This window comes from Diabrotica virgifera, chromosome 1 (genome assembly GCF_917563875.1).
Source record: "Diabrotica virgifera virgifera chromosome 1, PGI_DIABVI_V3a".
NCBI lineage: Eukaryota > Metazoa > Arthropoda > Insecta > Coleoptera > Chrysomelidae > Diabrotica > Diabrotica virgifera.
In genome coordinates, this window is record NC_065443.1 from 18,151,013 (window position 1) to 18,174,061 (window position 23,049).

Consider the following 23,049-nt stretch of genomic DNA (forward strand, 5'->3'; position numbering starts at 1 on the left):
CGGAAAAGAAATCTTGGCCGATCCCCGTATAACAGTAAACACCTCGAGAATGACGTAATCGGATGTGCTCGGCCTCGCCGGAGAATTCTGGAAGGTACGTCACGTAGGCGGAACAAGCCGATAGCTCGAGATGGGAGTCGATTGTTCCAGAATAACAACTGGGTATAAATACAGGCATATTTTGTGAATAAGTTTAGTGTATAAGATAAATTCGTCTGTAACTTATATAAATAAAGTCGTATATAAATTACGAACCGCTAGTTTTATTGTAATTAGAAGTAATTACACTAATCACGCTACATTATCTTTATTTATCTTAGTTGTTATATTTAATTGTTTAGAACTGTGAGAAACGATTATATATTATTGATTTTATTGACTAAAGCCAGTCATTTGATATTTGATACAAGGTGTGTAGGTACCTACATCAGTTTTATTATTTTCTCGGTAAGTTAACAATAAATTTTATTTTAATAAATTAGCAAAATCATATTATAACAGCATATAGGCCTGGGTCCCGCGTACCAAAAAAATATGAATAATAGCAAGGTGAAAATTTGTTAATAGCTTAACGGTGTCTAGTCGGACAAACTTTGGTGTATGTGAACGGGAACACTGGAACAGGGGAAGTTTTAATTATGGAACTTGCATATATTTTTAAATATTAAAATAATATTAAAAAATATAAGGTAAAAGGTAACATGATCATAAAACGCATGCATGCAAAAAAAAAACAAATATTGTTAACCCATAGGCTTATTACGAGACATTGAAAAAGCTATAAAATTTAAATTTCTTCAGATAGCCCAATAAATGACCGGTTTGGAGTGTAATTTTCAGGGGCAACTCCGAATTGCATGAAAATTTGGATTAAGGTTCTACTTACCCTCCACTTCAAAGTTGAAATTGTGCCGTTGGTTGCTTTTACTTGGGGGGTGAGAGTCGCCCCTTCTCGGGGGGTGAAAAACGCTTGTTTAAAATAACCCCGGAAATAGATAAATTGACATATTATAAGCAACTTTAGTTCTATAAAGTTTTTTACGTAAGTCAATACTTTTCGAGATATTCGCGATTGAAAATGTTGATTTTTCGACAAAAAAACTACGTTTTCAGACTGTTTTTCGCAAATAACTCAAAAAGTAAATATTTTATCGAAAAAAATATTCCCAGTAAAAGTGTACCTTATAAAAAATAGAAAAAAATGATGGTATCAGTAAAGTCTATAAATTGAGTAAATGCAAAGTTGTAGCTTATGAAAAATTCGTTCTTATTCGTCTAATTCCAAATCGAATAATTCAACGCAAAATCGCCGAAAAATCAAGCACTTTTCGGGAAAAGCCTATTAACATTTTTAAAGTATCGAAAAAAGCTTTATATTATTTGTTTTTTTACAAAAGTTTCTAGCATCAAAAATAAACGAGTTACACTGAAAAAAATAAGTTGGCCCATTTTTTTTGGTAAAAAAATCGTGAAAACCTGCCTCTATTTAGCAGCCTAAATAAAATTAATCGTTACCGCTTTACCATTTATTTTAACTCTATGTGGATTGTTAATATGATCTGTAAGTTTTATTGGTTTGAAGTACTTATTTTAGAAAAAATTTGGTTTTATAGTAAAAAAAAAATTTTCTAAAAATTTTTGAAAAATTTCATTTTTTCAAAATAACTTAAAAACTATTAGTGGTAAGAAAAATCTTAACGAGTAAGAAAATGTAGGTTTTGTTATTGTTAATATGCTTGTTTCATTTTGTTTGTCCGTAAGCCAAAAATTGGTTAAGATATGGCTGTTCTAAATTTGCATACTCTCGTGATTAGTGACCCGTTCAAACTTTTTCACCTATAACCCTTTCAAAAATAAGCACTTTAAAACGGTGAGACCGACAGGTCATATAAAAAATAGATAAGTAAGTAAATTGTTTGTAAAGCGGTAGCGATTAATTTCATTTGGGGAGCTAAACACGGGGAGATTTTGATAATTTTTTTACCAAAAAAAGAGGGCCAACTTAATTTTGAGCGTAACTCGCTTATTTTTAATGCTAGAAACTTGTATAAACAATTAAAATAAAGCTTTTTATAAACACTTTAAAAAAGTTTGACTGCGTTTTTCCCGAAAAGTGCTTAATTTTTCGGTGATTTCACCTTGAAATATTGAATTTGGAATTAGACGAATAAGAACGTGTTTTCCATGAGCTACAACTTTGTTTTTACTAGATTGATGGACTTTACTTATACACCTTTTTTTCAGTTTTTTATAAGCTACACTTTTGCTAGGTATATTTTTTTCGATCAAATATTTACTTTTTGAGTTATTTGCGAAAAACCGTCTGAAAACGTAGTTTTTTTGTCGAAAAATAAACATTTTCAATCGCAAATAATTCAAAAATTATTGACTTACTTAAAAAACTCTATAGAACAAAAGTTGCTTAAAATCAGTCAATTTATAAATTTCCGGTCTTATCTTGAACGTATGTTTTCTCACCCCCGATAAGGGGTGACTGTCACCCCCCAAGTAAAAGCAACCAACGGCACAATTTCAACTTTGAAGTGGAGGGTAAGTAGAACCTAAATCGAAATTTTCATGCAAATCGGAGTTGCCCCTGAAAATTACACGGTATCGTCGTATCTCCCGTTCATTTACTGGGCTAAGAGGCGCGTAAACGGGTCTGACGTCACGACTCACGTCTACCTGCTAGATTTCTATGAGTCGACAACAAAGCCGCTAGGATATTTCGAAATTATTTACAAATCCATTCACATTTACTTAAAACTCTCATGTAGAAGTTGATTGTAAATAAAAGTTCAAAAAAAGGTTGTTTTGGGGATTAGTCCTGTCGCCAGGGGGGGTACAACGGCCTCGTTAATTCAGATGGACTTACCCAAGTTTTTTTTATGTATTTTGACCCGTAGAACCCGAATTTTTTGGGTAACAGTTGATCCGGATGTCGATAAGATTGTTATAGACCAAGAACTTGAGGAATCAAATAACAGCGATTTTTGGCAAAACAAAACAATATTTTGTATTTTTTGGGTCATTTTAAGCAAAAAATATTTCTACAAGTTTTTTAGTAGGATGCACAGTTTTCGAGATAAACGCGGTTGAACTTTCAAAAAATCGAAAAACTGCAATTTTTAAACCCGAATAACTTTTGATTAAAAAATAAAATAGCAATTCTGCTTAGCGCCTTTGAAAGTTCAAGTCAAATTATGTCGGTTTTGATTATTTGCATTGCTAAAAATTTATTGTGTTATTGTTAAACAAAGCTACAAACAACTAGTGCGTGAGTGATGTTTCTATGATTTCTCATTTAAAATCGAACGAGTAGGTAGAATAGGTACTAGTGCAATCAAGACTATTTCTACGTTACATGCGTTAAAACGCATGTAAAAGCACGGGAAACCCTACGTGTTTATAGCTTTGTTAAACAATAAAAAAATAAATTTTTACCAACGCAAATAATCAAAACCGATATAATTTGACTTAAACTTTCAAATGCGGTAAGCAGACTTGCTATTTTATTTTTTAATCAAAAGTTATTCGGGTTCAAAAATTGCAATTTTTCGATTTTTTTAAAGTTCAACCGCGTTTATCTCGAAAACTGTGCATCCTACGAAAAAACTTGTAGAAATATTTTTTACTTAAAATGGCCCAAAAAATACAAAATATTGTTTTGTTTTGCCAAAAATCGCTGTTATTTGATTCCTCAAGTTCTTGGTCTATAACAATCTTATCGACATCCGGATCAACAGTTACCCAAAAAATTCGTGTTCTACGGGTCAAAATACATAAAAAAAACTTGAGTAAGTCCATCTGAATTAACGAGGCCGTTGTACCCCCCCTGGCGACAGGACTAGATTGTATTAATTCCATTTTAATCATATTATTTAATTGGAAATTCCAAGGTATTTGTGTTCTTGTATAGTTCCATAATGAGTATATTTAGTTTTAGTTTCAAACTGAAATTGATCATTTTGAGGGCTACTTTATAAAGTAGTGTTTTTAAATGTATAATATGACTGACTAAGGTTTTTCAAAAAGTTAATCTGACAATCTACAGTAGTTGATTTCTTCATGGTGGCAAATTTTATAAAAAGCAGTGAAAGTTATTCTATTGGAGAAACGCGAGAAGGCAAATAAGTAGGTACCTATTATAAGTATTATTAATAAACACGTTTAAATTGTTTATAACAATAGTTTTTAGTTACTCTGACTTTTATTACTTTGTTTATTTTTAAGTTATTTTTATTTTCTTCTTTGTTATGAATTTAAAATATTTTTAAATTATAGGTTTTAGTTTTGTTGAAATAGGTTCAGATGCGGTCGTTGCATATGCGGTCAAGGTAATTTTCGTTGCAAAAGCGGTCAATCCAAAATATTTTGGCAGGTAACGTTGCACTTGCGATCAGACATTTTACTAAAAGCTAGAAATTTAAGAAGGTCGTAAATTAGTAACCACCCGAGTTATTAGCAGGCCAGGTCGACCCTATTGAAATATTTTAATCCGCTTATCTATATTTCGAACAATAGGTAATGAAAACAGTAATGACTAAACCACAATAATCCCCTCATTACGGATTTTTGGAAAGTTTGTATTTGCATAATTATAAAGGTTGGGGGAGAATTACCAAAATCTAAATATAAAAACAAATGCATATTATTTGTATATTGTTAGTTTGAGAGATTGTTTATTGCAGTAAGTAACAACTTTTAATAATTGAAAATTTTGAAGTGATTGAAACCACCAAGGGAAAACCTTCTGCTCTTCACGCTGGATATCCACTTTTAAATTTTTAATACTTTTTAACATTTGACACAAACAGTAAGGAATTTATATAGAAATAATCAACAATTCGCTAATATTTTATTTATGTGACACTAAGGTTTAGTAAATCAACTATCTTCATTTTTTTTAATTAGTGCAGATAATCTCACTAAACTCTCAAAAGAAGCAAGTTTTTCTATATCAAAATACTTTTTGCCGTAATAAAATTATTAGTAAGCATTTTCTCCTCTTATCAACGTCTATGATAAATATTATTTAAATCATACAAAAATTTGGTTATAGAATTATTCATGTGATAGTGGTAGAAAAAGGTAAAAATATTATTTGTTTATTAGGCAATGACCGCACATGCAACGATACAATCAACATATTTTTGTATGACCGCAAATGCAACGATAATAGCCGTGATCGCAAATGCTACGACCGCATCTGCAACGACACCAGTTTTGTTTATTACAAAATATTACGACCAGAAGTACATATATTTTGGAACATTTAATAACCAATAGACAACCAAATAACCAATGTTACAATGTACAATGCAAAAACACAGTTGCAAATAATGTTTCTATTTAAAAAAAGTGTTGATTTTGCGTATCAGATACACACTTTAAAAATAACTTTAAATAAAATTTACTTATATTTGGATAGAATAGGACGCAGATCTTATCGACAGTTTGATTAGTATAGCACAAGACTTTTGGAGTGTAAATATTTTCCCGCATCTATTTGGATCTGATAATTATTAAAAATAAATGGAATAAAACTTTGATAAAATAAAGTTTCATCCATAAAATATTTTTTATTTCTTTATGTGAGAATGAAATTCATATTTTAAACTAAATTTATATTTATATATTATAATAAAACATTCTTTCTTTTTCTTTTTATAAGTAATTTTTTAGTAGTATCTATGTACTTACATTTTTTAAGAAATATGATATTAATGTAGGTATTTAATTTTGTTCAAACTTTATAATATAATTTGACATTTGAGATACTATGTTGTAAAATAAAAATTTATTTCCCTAAATTAAAAATAATATTATGAATGCATGAAAATCTTTACCAAGATATTATCTGCAGAGTGCACGTCTGGCACTAGGCAGTAGCCAAACGAGAACAGTGGTAAATATCATGGTTGGTGACGTCAGACCCAAGCGCGCGCTTTTAAAGTTGTTTAAAAACGGTAATTTCGGGCGCGGAATTATAATCAGTTGTACGTACACTATTAATTGTTAAGAAGTAACATTTTGCATTTATCATTTTTAAACATAAATTAACAATTTTATGCAAAAATATTTTTATGTGTAAGTTCCCTATTATGGAACGTGTCATCCTGACCTGACAAGTATATGATTATGAAAATTAGCAGGTTGTTTTTAAGTTTATTCAATAGCAAACTTTAATAATACATATAAAAATATGAAAAAATGTTTGTTCGACAAATATGCTGGGTATTCTAGTAAGTCATGACAGAAATTATATTGGTGGTAAATAGCAGTTTGATTTTTGCATAAGAGTTTAATAAAAGATAACAAATCAACTGAAAATTCTTTCCGACAAAATAAGTGGGATGTTTTCGTAGTCTGACAATCTAACCTGTAACCTGTTCCACAATTAAAACCTCCATTGTTCCAGTGTTCCCGTACATCACAGTTTGTCCGACTAGACGCCGTTAAGCTGTTAAGGGGATAGGCTCACAATATCGCCTGTCAAAATTTTCAATGTTTTAAATGTATTAATTTTTTTCCAATCCTGAGAAAACAAATAAGTAGGTACTTTTGAAAAATTTAAACGTAGAAAGAAAGACTACATTATTACCGAGGTCAGAAAGTTCCTTAGAATAAATACAAATTTTCTTTTGAATGAAATATTTGCAATTAAAAATCACACTAAATTTTCTCTTTTATTTTCACCCCTGTATCTTATTAAAATAAACATTATATGTATAAGTTTTCAGGGACTTTCGGCCCTCAGTAATAATGTAATCTTTCATTCTGCGTTTAAAATTTTTAAAAATATTTATTTTTTCTCAGGATTCGAAAAAAATGAATACCTTTAAAACACATTGAACATTTTGACAGGCTACTTCTGCGCCTCTCCCCAGGATCCAGTGGTGGATCTAGACATTTGTCTTACTATGGATAATAGATAGGAGGACATAAATAATAACTTATATGCATTTATTTCCCTTAATTTTCCTTACTAGCATGATTATTGGGTTGAATTTGTCTGTCTTTGATTTAAGTTTCATGTCAGGTAATAAATTTTTATGATTCAACGCTATTTTTCTTTAATTTTGGACCTTTTAGGGGGAAAATTTCCCCCTTTTCCCTCCCCGTAGATCCGCCACTGGCAGGAACCAGGTCTAATGTTGCAGAGAATGTGCTGACAAAATTTGATTTCCTACCGGTATTTTATGTATGGACTTTTTTAACAATGTTGTCTAATAATAATAATTATTACAATGCGATTTTAGCTTTTAAACTGTAATATTTACTTGGGGGTTACCTTTTCTTATTTCGTTAACTAGAAATAAAATCAAAGGTAAATATTTTTACGTAAAAGAGTAGACCTTGAAAATGCCGATTTTTTTTGGGCTTAGCCTTAATAGTGAAAAAAACTCAAATTTTACTGTTTTCTTTGGGGGAAACTACATAGTAAAATTGTTCAAAAATCAAGAAATACAAGAAAAAAAATCTAAAAATGTAATAATAACCAAGGCTACAAAACTATAATATGTCTTAAAAAAACGTAACTGAAACATAATAAATATCACTGATTTTTACAATTAAATTATGAAATCATTCCTATTTCAGAAGTCAACGAGTAAAGTTCGCTTAGCTTATCGCTTCTACTAATAGTATTTTATATAAAAACTAGTTAGTTAATGTGTTGTGTTTACCAAATAAAAATACTGGTAAGTCGATTTTAATTAACAGCGACTATCGACAACCAAAAAATTAGGCCAGTTCTTACTGGCCATACATATTTAATATTTTGGCATCCAGAATATTAAAATTAAATTATGGCATCATCATCATCATCACAAACAGTACAACCTAGCTTCGCTGCAGTAACCAAAATCACACCGAAAAAATCTACAATAGCACCATCTTGTCCCAGTAGAAATCTCGCCATCGTAATGAACGCTCTTCCAGACGTCGTGCTATTTGATTATATCAAGGCAATTGGCGAAATTGTTACCCCTAAAGAAATAACTTTTGTTTCACGAATTTCTAACCAGAGTATATGCATCTATCTCTCGTCCGTATCCGTAGTTGATAATCTTCTGCAAAATTATCCGACCATTACTGTTAGAAATCAAATAATACCTATTCGCAGACTTATTACACCTGCAAAGAGGCTACTACTGTCCAACGTATGCCCTTCGATCCCGAATTCACTCATAGAGCAAGCACATAAAGACGAACTTAGATTACAACTTGCTTCTCCTATCTCTTTTATCAGATGCGGTACACCTGACGACGAATACTCTCACATTTTCAGTTTTCGACGCTCTATCTATATTATAACCGGATAAAGAAAACTTTGAGTTAAATACCTCAATTGTAATATCGCATGAAAATACTAATAATAGAATCTTTATCACTTCGGATAAACTTGAATGTTTTTTATGTAAACAATCTGGACACACTGCAGACTCCTGTCCTCACCCTCAAGAAATTTCTAGCAATCCCTCTCAAAATACAACTTCTAGCATAATCCCATTTGAATCTCCTTCTACTATATCTCCTCCTTCCTCCTCCTCAAAAGCAGAAATCAATAAAACTAATACCGACCTAACAAATCCAAACGAACTCTCTAATGTCAGTGTCCTTGCCTTCAAATCCTTGCATCAAAAGAACTTACTCTACTGACACAACTCTCGAATCACCCACTTTGTCGGTTACTTCTAACCCCCCAGACTTAAACCCTATAAATTCTCAATCTACCACAGCCTTTGCAGCTCCTAAAAAGAAATTAAAAACTGATGACAAAGAACTTGGTAAAATTACTCCCTCAGCTCAATCAACTATTGAACAATTAATTAGTGCTAATCCAGAAATATTTTCGTTGACAGCATTACAACTTATTGCCTTCCTAGAAAATTCCTTTGGTAGCAGTGATCCTCTTAATGAAGCTCATAACTTTACCACCAACATTAAGTCTCTTCTAGAAGATCTTACGCAAATATATCAAACTGTATCTGATAGATCGCTTAAAAATCGCATTACAAAAAAAGCTAAAAATCGCATCTAAAAAGCTAAAAAACACATTAAATCCCGCAGACGCTGACGAAAAGCCGATTGCCTTGCCAAAAAAGCTGCATCATCGATGGATACCATACTTAATGTACAAATCTGCAATGACCTAAAAGCCAGACTGAAGAAGCACAATCTATCCACCTGGCAAATTCACTGGAATAAAATTACTTCAGCGCTGCATGAAATTAAGCCCTCAGTGAACCTATTTACCTGCCCTAGTTTATCTCGGAAAAACATGGCAATCGTACGGAGACTGCGTATAGGACATACCCGTTTAACACATGGCTATTTGATGACATCATCTCCACTACCAAAATGTCAACACTGCAATACTACTCTCCGAATCAGACATATACTAATTGACTGTCCTTTTTATGCCAAAGAACGCCAACAGCTTGGTATCAGTCCTAACTTCAAAGATGTCCTCAACAGCACAGACCAAATCAACAAGGTTATCAAATTTCTCGAGAAGAATCAACTGTTAAACAAAATATAATTATTGTTAACCTTTTTTCTTTACTTATGTTAAAAAATGTTAACTATACTATTTGTAATTTATAATAATATATATTACCATGTAAACTGTAACTCGTGCTAATGACCATAGATGTCACATTCACGTTAATTTAAATAAAAAAAAATTATGAAACAGTACGCAATAGGTATTGGTTAAATTAATCAAGTTTTATAGGTATTTCAAAACAATATGGAGGAATGGAGGACATGTGCTAAGAAGTTAAATTTCCGTTACATTTATCATTTAACAGTGTTGCCAGTTTCAATCTTTAAGGCCGATGCCGCAGTGCAGGAAGTTTGCTAGGATGGTGGATGGTAGATACCCGCCTGGCGACCATCCAGCTACTTATACCACGAATAATACAACGACGGTAGCCGCAGTGGCCTCCCACTGCCATCTACCCACCCGGTGGTCCGCCAGGCGTCTATCCACCCATATCAGTCGTGTTTGATAATCCATCCGGGTAGCCTCGCTATGGATGTAAGCGTAATAAGTGCTGTGTATAAAAGAAGGGCAATTTGGGACCCAGCAGACCCACTAGGTGACGAATCATGGCTTAAAATATCTGTTTTATTTATTCTTTGCAGTTGCATTAAAAAAAAATCCAATATTCAAGTCAGGTGAATTTAAAAAACAATGTTTGCCTTTAAGTCGATTTTTATCCACTTTCTGAAAAGTTTAGTGAGTGAGTTTTACCTCTAATATGACGATATGCTAAAAAACAAACCAAATGTAACGTAACAAATAAAACAAACGATTCCTCAGCAGTCAGTTGGATACTGACTTCTGACTTCATTTCACTCTTTCACTGCGTCCAGGATGCAGCGACCCTCCACCATCCACCTTTAAAATCCACCCTCCAAGTCACCATCTAGCATCCTGCAGTGCGGCATCGGCTTAAGGCCGATGCCGCAGTGCAGGAAGTTTGCTAGGATGGTGGATGGTAGATACCCGCCTGGCGACCATCCAGCTACTTATACCACGAATAATACAACGACGGTAGCCGCAGTGGCCTCCCACTACCATCTACCCACCCGGCGGTCCGCCAGGCGTCTATCCACCCATATCAGTCGTGTTTGATAATCCATCCGGGTAGCCTCGCTATGGACGAAAGCGTAATAAGTGCTGTGTATAAAAAAGGGCAATTTGGGACCCAGCAGACCCACTATGTGACGAAACATGGCTTAAAATATCTGTTTTATCTATTCTTTGCATTTGCATTAAAAAAATCCAATATTCAAGTCAGGTGAATTTAAAAAGCAATTTTTGCCTTTAAGTCGATTTTTCTCCATTTTCTGAAAAGTTTAGTGAGTGAGTTTTACCTCTAATATGACGATATGCTAAAAAACAAACCAAATGTAACGTAACAAATGAAACAAACGATTCTTCAGCAGTCAGTTGGATACTGACTTCTGACTTGATTTCACTCTTTCGCTGTGTCCAGGATGCAGCGACCCTCCACCATCCACCTTTAAAATCCACCCTCCAAGCCACCATCTAGCCTCCTGCAGTGCGGCATTGGCTTATAAGTTCTAAAAATTCATAATTCCAAATAAAAATTCGAGAAATTTTATGAATTTTTATATGCTTGTATATTTCTAAAATATTGAATATTACAATTAAATTGAAACAGTAGACGCTACTATTTATTATAGAAATACACAACGAATAGACAGTTTAAGACAATTTAATTCATTTTTATTATTTTTTTTTTGAATTGTTTCATGTTGGTTTTCATAAGCCTCACCCGTGTGTTTGTGTAATTTTATTTTTCCCGTCCGTAGGGGGTTTATTTGTACTATTATAAATTTATATTATTATTTATGGTAGTGGAGCAAAGTATGCTAAATTTGCAGTCACTCGAGCGTTATGGGGACCTATTGGGTTGTGAACAGTAGGTCCTTGAACCAAAAAGAGTTAGGTAAAATTTTCCATTTTAGTCGGGACTTTCCATTTTTTAATTGAATTTTCCATTTCCAACAATCGTTTTTTCCGATTATAGCGCCATCTACCCATATTTCCAAAAAATATCTCGAATAAAAGTTGCTTATTTTTACGTAAAGAATCCAAATCTGCAATAAAATTTTTGGGGGTCCCATATAAGCTTTTAAGGTAACCTCCACCCCACCTCCGTGGGGGGTCGTGTTTGGTACCTTTCGATAGATTTTTCAAAAAAATTTTGAAAGTGTATTTTGCAGTTTTTCGATCTGATGTTCATTTTGCGAAATATCGCAGGGTTTGTACTTAAAATTTTAAATTTACCCCCCACCCCTCTCCGTGGGGGGGTCATGTTTAGTACCATTCGATAGATTTTTGAAAAATATTAAAGACATAAATTTTAGTTTTTCTATCTGACGTTCGTTTCGCGAAATATTGGCTTTTTTGTGAATCTTTTTGACTCACCCATTTCCTTACGCCTCGCTCAAATCGTCAGATTTTTAAAATATGTATATGTTACAGTTCAAGTTGATTCTCAGTTAGAGTTGACTCCAACTAGTTGGAGTCAACTCCAACTGAAACGAGCAGTAAAAGTTGATTTTAAAAATTTAAATCAACTTTTACTAGTTGGAGTTGACTCTTCCTGGATCGATTCAGTAAATGTTGATTATACGAGAATCTCAAGTGCATTTTTGATGAGTGTGCGTTTCTTTGTTTTGATCGTTTCAACTACTTATTAGTATAGTCAGTAACGTCGCCCTCGTTAGGTAAATTATTCTGATTCGATTTTTTGCACAAACTTACTCAAAGAAATACATCCGTATAACAATCCCTATAACAAATACACAGGGTGTCACGCGGTACCGCGGTCAAAAAATTGGTTAACCAATTTCAGTAAAGTCAGTCAGTAAAGTGACTCTTTATCGAACGAGTCTGATATTACGAGCAGAGGAACAGACGCGTTCGATAAAGAATATTGAGGTGGTGCGTACAAAATTGTATCGTTAATCATAAAAAACATTAACACTTACAACTTTGAGGAAATTTTTTAAATTTTAGACGAAATAAAAAATTCGTATGACAGTAATGACAGATGACTTTTGCATGATGGCCGTTTTTGATGTTTAATCGATAGTTATCAATATTGTACACCTACCTAATTACTAAATCTGTAAAGTTTTGATTTATTTTGTATGAATATAATTGCGAAACACTACAGAATTTTACTTTTTTGACATAAATTTTATTAATAATAAGATAAATTTTGTAAAATATTTTTAATAAATAAAGTAAATAAATTTTAATTTCACTCAAATAAATAATCGATTGCTGCCATTGACCACTTACATTCAATCTCGGTTAATTTGATTAATTATCGCCGCAGGTAAAGTAACATTCTTCTTTCAATACAACAAAGTGTTACTTTACTGCCGAAAATGATGGCAAATGAGTACAATAATGAATGATTTTAGTGAAGTTTGGCTATAAACAATGATTTTAAACAAATTCGCAAAAATACATAGTCTTTTCACTTCGTACAATTTTTTTTAGATCCGTTGGGCCTTTTTTCTCTCTAAAATTGACTGTTGTCGAGTTATTAGCGACTTAAAATTTGAAAAACGCCATAATAACCATTTTCAAGGTTTAATAACTCGGTTAAAGATAATTATTGTGAAAGTCGAGCGAGCGGCCGTGGAGTAACGGCATAATCGCTGGCCTCATACGCCCGTGAACGTGGGTTCGAGCCCTGCTAAAGACAAACCATTTTTATTTTCAATAATAACACGAGCCGTCTCACCGTGCCTCGGAGAGCACGTTAAACAGTCGGTCCCCCTGGGCTAGTGTACATCGACACTAGTTACTTGAAACAGTGTTAAAGATGTCCGAAAGGCAAAAATGCCATACGATATTATATATTATGAAAGTCAGAAACTACAAAAAATCTAAGATTAAAGCTACCTCTAAAAGATCCTGAAGAAATTTTTGTCATTATTTCATTAATAAGATATTATTTTTAATCATCAACAATGAGCGCTAACCGTGTATTGAGGCGGCCGTCAATGTGAGTGTGAGTGAGATTCACCATTGGATGGCTGGAATGGTGCATCTCTTTAGCACTCACCATAGTCACCATTGACGGCCGCCTAATACGCACTTAGCGCTCATTGTTAATAATTAAAGATAAAGCTTAGTAATAAAATAATGACAAAAATTTCTGCTGGATCTTGTAGAGGGGCTATAAACTTTGATTTGGTCACTTTCTGACTTTCATAATAATGGATTTTAACCGAGTGATTAAGCCTTGAAAATGTCTATTTTCGCATTTTTCAAATTTTAAATCGCGTATAACTCGACAACAATCAATTTTAGAGAAAAATCACAAAATACCTTTTTTGCTCAGAATAACCCAAATGATCTAAAAAAAAATTGATCGAAGTGAAAAAATTATTTTTGTGAATTTGTCTAAAAAAAATTGTTTAAAAAACAATTTATCGATCAAGGTACTGCCTGGCACCCAGTAGATTTGTTATAAGGACCTCTTTTTGAGTAAGTTTGTGCAAAAAATTCGAATGGGAGTAATTTACCTAACGGGGGCGACGATACAGCCCAGACTAATTTGAACATATTCAGTAACATTTAATTTCTAGAATCGGCTGTTTGTGTGAATCAGAATCAACTTTTACTAAATGGCATTGGGAAGAGTATACTTTTCCTAGTTGGAGTCTACTTTTACTAGTAAATGTTGAATATAAATCTTCATTTTATATTTATAATCAACTTTTACTGAAACCAGCCGTTAGAGTTGACTCCAACTAGTTGGAGTCAACTCCAACTGGATAATCAACTTGAACTGTAACATATACACTCTTTTGCATGTATGTACTTAACTTACCTTATCTTAATCTGACAATTTCGAGTGTTTTTAAGGATAGATTTTTTTCGGGCCCCCTTCACGAACTCCCCTGTGTTAAGAGCCAATATATTATGGTAGAGTTACATCTGCAGAGTACCAGGTTTTTTCCCATATTATGATAATCTGACGCGATCGAGTAACTGCAAAAATCACCGCTTGGGCTCTACTACCATTATACTACATAATCTAATCTAATCTATGGTCAATAATTTGATCTATTGAGTGTCTGAGAAAGAGAATGGATTATACCACAAAATTTTTGAAGTTATACTTCTTTAGGCGCGATTGAGAGTAAAATTTCATAATACTGCGCGCATGCGCACACAGACAGTATGGCGTTTAGTTGCTAAATCTTTCTAGATATGTATAAATATATCAGTGCAAGAAAAGGTGTAAAAAGAATATATTAGTGTTTTTAGTAAATATATTGATTATAATTTTTGTGTCTTTGGATTTGTCTTCCTCAGGAGTAAGATGAGTATTATTAAAACATTTTATTGTATATTTATTCACCTTGTCTGTTTGTTACCGTGAATTGTCATTAGGTACGTCCGAACCGATACAGACACAATCTCCGTAGCGTATTTGGTATAGCATTCGGCCAGAGATCGAAAGGTCTTGAGTTCGAATCCAGTCCAATCCTATTGGGACCGTGCAAGTTCGGCAAAGCGACCCCTATTTCTACGCTCTGTACTTTTATTCGCACTTTTAATTATATTGGCCAATTATATTAGTCCTGGTCACTGGATAATTGTCAAGGCCATAGTCCAAAAAAATAATAAGAAGAAAAAATAAGATTCAGGTTATGTTATGAAAACGTAAACAATTGTAAGTAGTAAATAAAATTAGTTAATAAAATGCAGTACCGCAAGCAAAATAGTCCTGTCGCCAGGGGGGGTACAACGGCCTCGTTAATTCAGATGGACTTACCCAAATTTTTTTTATGTATTTTGACCCGTAGAACACGAATTTTTTGGGTAACAGTTGATCCGGATGTCGATAAGATTGTTATAGACTTGAGGAATCAAATAACAGCGATTTTTGGCAAAACAAAACAATATTTTGTATTTTTTGGGTCATTTTAAGCAAAAAATATTTCTACAAGTTTTTTAGTAGGATGCACAGTTTTCGAGATAAACGCGGTTGAACTTTCAAAAAATCGAAAAACTGCAATTTTTAAACCCGAATAACTTTTGATTAAAAAATAAAATAGCAATTCTGCTTAGCGCCTTTGAAAGTTCAAGTCAAATTATGTCGGTTTTGATTATTTGCATTGCTAAAAATTTATTGTGTTATTGCTAAACAAAGCTACAAACAACTAGTGCGTGAGTGATGTTTCTATGATTTCTCATTTAAAATCGAACGAGTAGGTAGAATAGGTACTAGTGCAATCAAGACTATTTCTACGTTACATGCGTTAAAACGCATGTAAAAGCACGGGAAACCCTACGTGTTTATAGCTTTGTTAAACAATAAAAAAATAAATTTTTACCAATGCAAATAATCAAAACCGATATAATTTGACTTAAACTTTCAAATGCGGTAAGCAGACTTGCTATTTTATTTTTTAATCAAAAGTTATTCGGGTTCAAAAATTGCAATTTTTCGATTTTTTTAAAGTTCAACCGCGTTTATCTCGAAAACTGTGCATCCTACGAAAAAACTTGTAGAAATATTTTTTACTTAAAATGGCCCAAAAAATACAAAATATTGTTTTGTTTTGCCAAAAATCGCTGTTATTTGATTCCTCAAGTTCTTGGTCTATAACAATCTTATCGACATCCGGATCAACTGTTACCCAAAAAATTCGTGTTCTACGGGTCAAAATACATAAAAAAAACTTGAGTAAGTCCATCTGAATTAACGAGGCCGTTGTACCCCCCTGGCGACAGGACTAAAATACAATTAATTAAATTTACCTTTATATAATAATTGCATATTATATCAATATTGTGGAGTAATATATAATTTTTCTGCTTCAATGACAGAAGGTATAATATATACGTCAATTTGACAATTTCAATTGACAATATGAATTATTTAAGATACAGTGGAACCTCGATTATCCGTCAGGGCACCGGACCAAGGGTATGACGGATAATCGAAAAGACGGTTAACAGAACATTAACAAAACTTAATTGATCAAACGACTAAGTGACACAATCAATATTCGAATTTGAACCAAATTTAATTATGGTGACACACAGATGTTGACTGTAATAATTATTGTGCTGTGCATTTTTATTTTCGGGTTGCGATTCTAAAAATAGAACTCTAAAAGCATGGTATCATTTATCACCTATTTAAATTGAAATTTAATCCAGAGTCCTGAATAAGAACAAAAATTATTTACATAAAAAAATGCGGTGGTGGGGCATAACTGCACGTGTACATTTCAACGAATTTCGTTTGGCTTATCGCAATGCTCAAACAAAATTAATTGATGACTAAATTTTTACTTATGTAGTCAATATAACTTATGTAGGTATGGACCCTGACGGTTAACAGAGGTGATGGTTAATAGAGAGACGGATAATCGAGGTTCCACTGTAGTTGCAATATTTCTCCGCGACTTGCGCACGGTCGTATCTCGTTTCCCTTCCAAGTACTTGCACACCGCGAATATTTTTTTTATTTTTTTGAAAGCGGTAAGCACAAAATTAGTTTGGTGTTTAAAAAAAATTAAAATAAACTGTTTAAAGTATATTTATTTTTTAAAAATCATATAATAGAGTATGTATAACTTCTTACGTGCGTACAAAGTACACACACATTCTTTTTTTGGGTAATTAAAGATGTTATCTTTCTCAACAAACAGCTGACTCTCGATTGTCGGATTTTCAATTGCATTTTTGACAAACAATGGGATATGAGACACTTACAAGAAATGTATATTTTAGTTCCTTGATGGCAGCACTTTGCAGAACGACAAAAAACCAAAATCTCAAGTTTTGTGGCATAGCTCCTTCTATTACTCAGGCACTCTATTGTAAATTATTAGTATATTATTCAACGAGCATATGTAATGACGGCTAATACTCACGATGATGAAGTTTGCGACACGAGTCGTAGGCGAGTGTCGTAATTCATCAGAGTGAGTAATAGCCATTACATGCGAGTAGAATACTATACTTTTTCTACGACCTTTTTTTTATTTTAATTAGTAAAAAATATACTGGGATAAACTACTCGATATTTAAATTATAATAATTTACAAAAATTCCTAAATGCTGTTTACCCCTAATACGTGGCGGTATTGTAAAATTCTAAATTCTGTTTCTAAATTCTTATGTATTGTAAAAATACAACAAGAAATAGTCAGTCCAAGTTCTAGTCGTTTCAGAAAAATTATAAGCATAAATTTGTACCTACCGTCAATGAATCTAATAAATAGCAATTGGCTATTATCGGTGGACGTATTTCATTAAAGTTATAATGTATATATTTACATTTACCTATATAATATAGTAATATAACTATAAATACAATATGTTATCACATATTTAACACAATATGGTTTAAAAAATAAACACAATATTAGTTAATTCCAATTAACACAAACAAAATGCGCTAATGTCACTGTCACTAAAATAAATTAATGATAAACGTCAAAAATTTGAGTAAACAACGATATATTCTTGTTCTCATGATCATTTTTCAGTGCGTCACAGTTTTTAGATTTCTCTCTAATGCATTAAGTTAGATGAGATGGAAAAAGCGGTAGCTCCGTGATTAAACACAAAAATAATGCAGCATTACAATGGTTATATACATAAGATGTCTATTCCTAACCTACGTTTGATTCGTTGATATTTAGAATGCGCGTTTTTTCTAGCCAATCAAATACTCGTATTACGAACATTTGACGAAAACTTCGTCCATTTTGGCCATTTTTTAGAAGTGTCAAAGAGTCAAGTGACGGTTATTATTCAGGTCAGTATTTTGTGTACCTGTCATTTTGAAATTCGAATTCGACTTCCCTTGTGTTTCACAACGTTTTTGTGCATTATTTTGTGTTTTGGTTTAGAATTTAGTTCGTTAAAAGTTAGTCATTGGCGTGAGGAGACTAGAGACATTCGAGATGTACCGAAGAGTGCTAAAAATCTCATGAGTAGATAGAATAGCCAACGTGGAGGTAATGAGACTTACGCATAGGGAACGAGAAGAACTAACAAATAAGAAGAAAACTGAGATATATGGGATATGTGATGAGAGATGTATATCTAATACTCCAGGTCATTATGCAAAAAAAAAGGTCCATAGTAAGGAGACGTAACTCATGGCTGAAGAACCTTAGGAACTGATTTGGATGTAATAACAATGAATTATTTAGAGCCGCGGTTTCAGAAATAAAGATCTCTCTGATGATTGCCAACTTTTGAAGCGGAGACAGCACCTAGAGAAGAAGATAATAACACAGTTTATGGATAGTTTTGTGTCATTTTTTAATGTTTCCATATTTATAAATTTAATTAACAATATTGTTTACTTTTTAATTTTATTCCCCTTTATAAAAAATACCTACATGTTAACATATTGTGTAAAAATCAAATCTACTAAATTACTAATTAGTTTAATTCCACAAGCTTTTCACCTATGGCCAAGTACGATTCTGGCATCTGTCAGATTCGTCAATAATTACATGAAATAAGTCTCGACACACCCAATACAGTATGTGACGTCATAATTAATGACGCACTGAAAAATGATCATGAGAACAAGAATAAACGTAAAAAATATACTGACATTGTTACAGTTAAAATTCCTTTAAAAATTTTTCGAAGATAATTATTGATATAAATACAATAATTATTGTATTAAATAAACAAGTTTAAGTAATTTTATTTGCAGTTTATATACGATTAATATTAAAAGTGGCATGCGCCACTTGCATCTAACTTCAGCCCGTGAGTAATGACCCGGGAGTAACTTCAGCCCGTGAGTAATGAAATATTACTCACGGGTAAAGTAATGGGTGCTATTATCTATGGAAAAATGGGGAATAATGAGCATATTATTAAACGGTCGTAGAAAAAATTATTTTTGGAACAACACTGCTACATTACTCTATTTTTTTCAGGTCTATCTGTTTGCATTGGCAATAATTAAACGAAAAGGGTTTCTGTGGATGTATCTATTACTACTAAAATTTTGAAACAACATTCCTACAGCACTCTATTTTTTGCAGGTCCATCTTTTTACATTGACAATATTTAAACGACAGAGTTTGATGTGGATGAGCCTATTTTTACTAGGTACTAAAACTATAAAGTATAAAGTCAACATAACTGCTTATGTTTTAACACACAGACGATATATTATAATAGTGTTGAGAAAAATATTGGCTCTGGAAATCAATATAATTGCCCAATCACAACAAGGTAAGTTATTAACAAAAAAACATTTTTAATTATTAGGCGTATATTTATATTTTGAATTTGAACTGCCTTATCCTATTTTTCTGTTTCGTTGTCTCTACCTCACTGTATTATTTATTAAACTGACCTAAAACAGCAGGCTGCGATAATATTCAACAAAGGATCAATAGCAATAATCACGAAGATCATCATCATCAGCCTGTGTTAAGTTCACTGTAGGACGCAACAGTAGCGTACTGATAGATCAGCGGGCCCTGGTTCCAGTTGGCTGCGGGCCCCCGCCCAATAAAAACACACATTGTATATTAAAAGTTTTTAATAAACATTAAAAATATAAATCATATATTTATAAAAACTCTAGCTAATTTAGAACAGTAAATTAATATTAATTCTATCGTTTTTCATACTGACATAATCACTTTACTCCAGCCGTTTTTATAAATAATGAAAATCAAAAATTTTCTGCATATAAATCTCCAGTCATAATTAAAAACCTTAATATAGAAAAACTAAAACAGCTTTTAAAAAATGAATATTAGAATGCAAATTACATCATCAAAATATATTCTCAAATTGCATATATTTATATTGCATATACAGTGAGCACGTAAAGGTTGGAATAAATTCATTTTCTCGAGAATGGACGACTTTGAAAAAAAATCCCGAAACAGGTCAAATTTTGTTTTTAAATTACGACTTTTTGGCATATATATCATACTAGTGACATCACCCATCTTGGCGTGATGACCTCATCAATGATTTTTTTAAATAAGAATAAGGGTCGTGTGATAGCCCATTTTAAAGGTAATTTAATTATCTATTCAGTAATATAAACATTAACATAATTATTTATACAGGGCGTCTAAAAAAATATTTTTAATTAAATTTATTGACAGAAAAAAGAATGTATTTTATTTATTTAATTCAAAATACATTTTAGTGCTCTCAAAAAACAAGAAAAAAAATGTTTATTTGAAAAATAATCATTGCTTTTCGCTTAAATTAAATTTCAAACTGTCAAGAGGCAAGTGGATGGCTGCTTTAATATTGAATTTAAGTAAAAGACAATATTTATTTATCAAATAAACATTTTTCCTGTTTTCTAATAGCAGTAAAATGTATTTTGAATTACATAAATTACACACATTCTTCTTTTTGTCAATAAAGTAAATTCAAAAAAAAAATTTTGGACACCCTGTATAAATAATTATATTATTGCTTATATTACTGAATAGAGAATTGAATTACTTTTCAAATGACCTATCACTCAACCCCTATTCTTATTTAAAAAAATCATCGATGATGTCATCACGCCCAGACGGGTGACGTCACTAGTATGACATATATGCCAAAAAGTCGTAATTTAAAAATAAAAATCGACCTGTTTTGTGATTTTTTTCCAAAGTCGTCCATTCTCGAGAAAATGAATTTATTCCAACCTTTACGTGCTCACTGTATTTATAAGTTTAATCAAACGACGAGATTTTCTTAAAAACATTAATAAAGCAACTTTCGCCAAGACTTAAATGGATAGGCGCAAATTTAGGCTCCAATGCATTTTGAAGGCATTCATTTTTTTTTCGAATCCTGAGAAAACTAATAAGTATTTTTAAAAAATGTAAACGCATAATGAAAGATTACGTTATTACCAAGGGCGGAAAGCCCTCAAAACTTCTATAATGTTTATTTTAATAAGTTACAGGGGTGAAAAAAAAATTTAGTGTGATTTTTAATTTCAAATATCTCATTCAAAATAAAATTTTTATTTAATCTAAGGGACTTTCGGTACTCGGTAATAGTATAGTCTTTCATTCTGCGTTTAAATTTTTCAAAAATATTTATTAGTTTTTTCAGGATTAAAAAAAAATGGACACCATGTCTGTGGTGATACTTTTCAAATCAAACATTCGCTATCTTTGTCATACAACGCACTCAGTTGAACAGAATGTGGTGACAAGATAGTGACAAAAAAGGTTACTAAATATTTGACACTGATCCGGCTTTAGGAATATTTTGAGTTGTTTATTAAAGTGTATTTTTGATACATCATTGATTTAAGACGTGAAATTAATAAAAAGGTTTTTATTGTTTATTATTTATGGAAGATCTAAGCAGAGAGTAGGTACACCAGGATATATTTTGTGATCCAAGTATTTATTTTGTCAAAGATGTTAAAATTTATCTAAGCGTTCCATAGTAACAATTTACACATTACTAGTGACCTCGGTCTGTTGGACCGATCGATAGAGACATATCGCTTTATATATTCTTATGAACATATATTTTTCAAATAATTATACTTAATAAAGGGCTTAGATGTAATAGTTTACAAAAATTTTTAATAAAAAAGAATGTGTGTGTACTTTGTACGCACGTAAGAAGTTATACTTCTATTATATAATTTCAACGAAACAAATAATTATCTTAACAGGTTAGTTGTATTTTATTTAAATATTAAACTAACTTTCTCGCCTAACACTTTCAAAATTTTTTTATTAAAACAACCAAAAATTAAAAAAAAGATATGAATCATCCGGGATTGGAACCCGGGACCACTCGATCTCTGGTCCTATGCTGTACTAACCAAACTATCGAGCCCCTTGTAAGTGACGTCTCGGATATAATTACACAACACGGTGACAAATAGATCAAGTGAAGTATAAAAATGTTATACCTACATATTTTATTATCATACTCCCAAGGAAGACAAATCCAAAGACACAAAAATTATAATAAATAATACATTTACTAAAAACACTAATATATTATTTTAATGAATTATTTGCGCTGATATATACATACCTATCTTGAAAGATTAGCAACGAACTACATACTGTCTGTGTGCGCATGTGCCAGGGAATTAGAAAATTTCACTCTCGATCGTAAAGAAGTATAACTTCAAAAAACTCAAAAAAGTAATAGAACAAGTAATTGCTTAACGCGTCATAGGTTTTTGTGTAGTTCCATCGATCTGGTCATCGTCATGCATGGAAGATACTAGAAGAACGTTTTTCTTCGGTTTTGGAACACGTGATGCTAAAGTACAAGTTTTCCTAAATGCTAACATACTTGGTTGACTTAGTCTACTTTGATCTTCAGTAAACTGGGTAGGTAGAGGATTTCGGTAACGTGCGATTTGAGACCCCGACACTTGGGTACTAACACTAAAGAACTTAGTATAAAACTGGGCCGTCACGAGGAAGCAAAGGACTTTATTTGGTACATGTAATGATGTAATTATATGAACGAAG

The 23,049-nt window shown here is 32.2% G+C and overlaps 1 protein-coding gene across 2 annotated transcripts in view; it reads left to right on the forward strand.

The window, feature by feature from the left end:
- Positions 1-217: 217 nt before the first annotated feature.
- Positions 218-23,049, forward strand: part of LOC114330275 (uncharacterized) — a 106,238-nt gene continuing 83,406 nt past the window's right edge. The window contains exons 1-2 of one of the 2 annotated variants that reach the window (XM_050655193.1): positions 218-447; positions 19,609-19,801. The gene's annotated coding sequence lies outside the window, so the exon portion shown is untranslated. The remainder of the gene's footprint in view (positions 448-19,608; positions 19,802-23,049) is intronic. The other variant, XM_050655184.1, reaches the window with a different exon arrangement.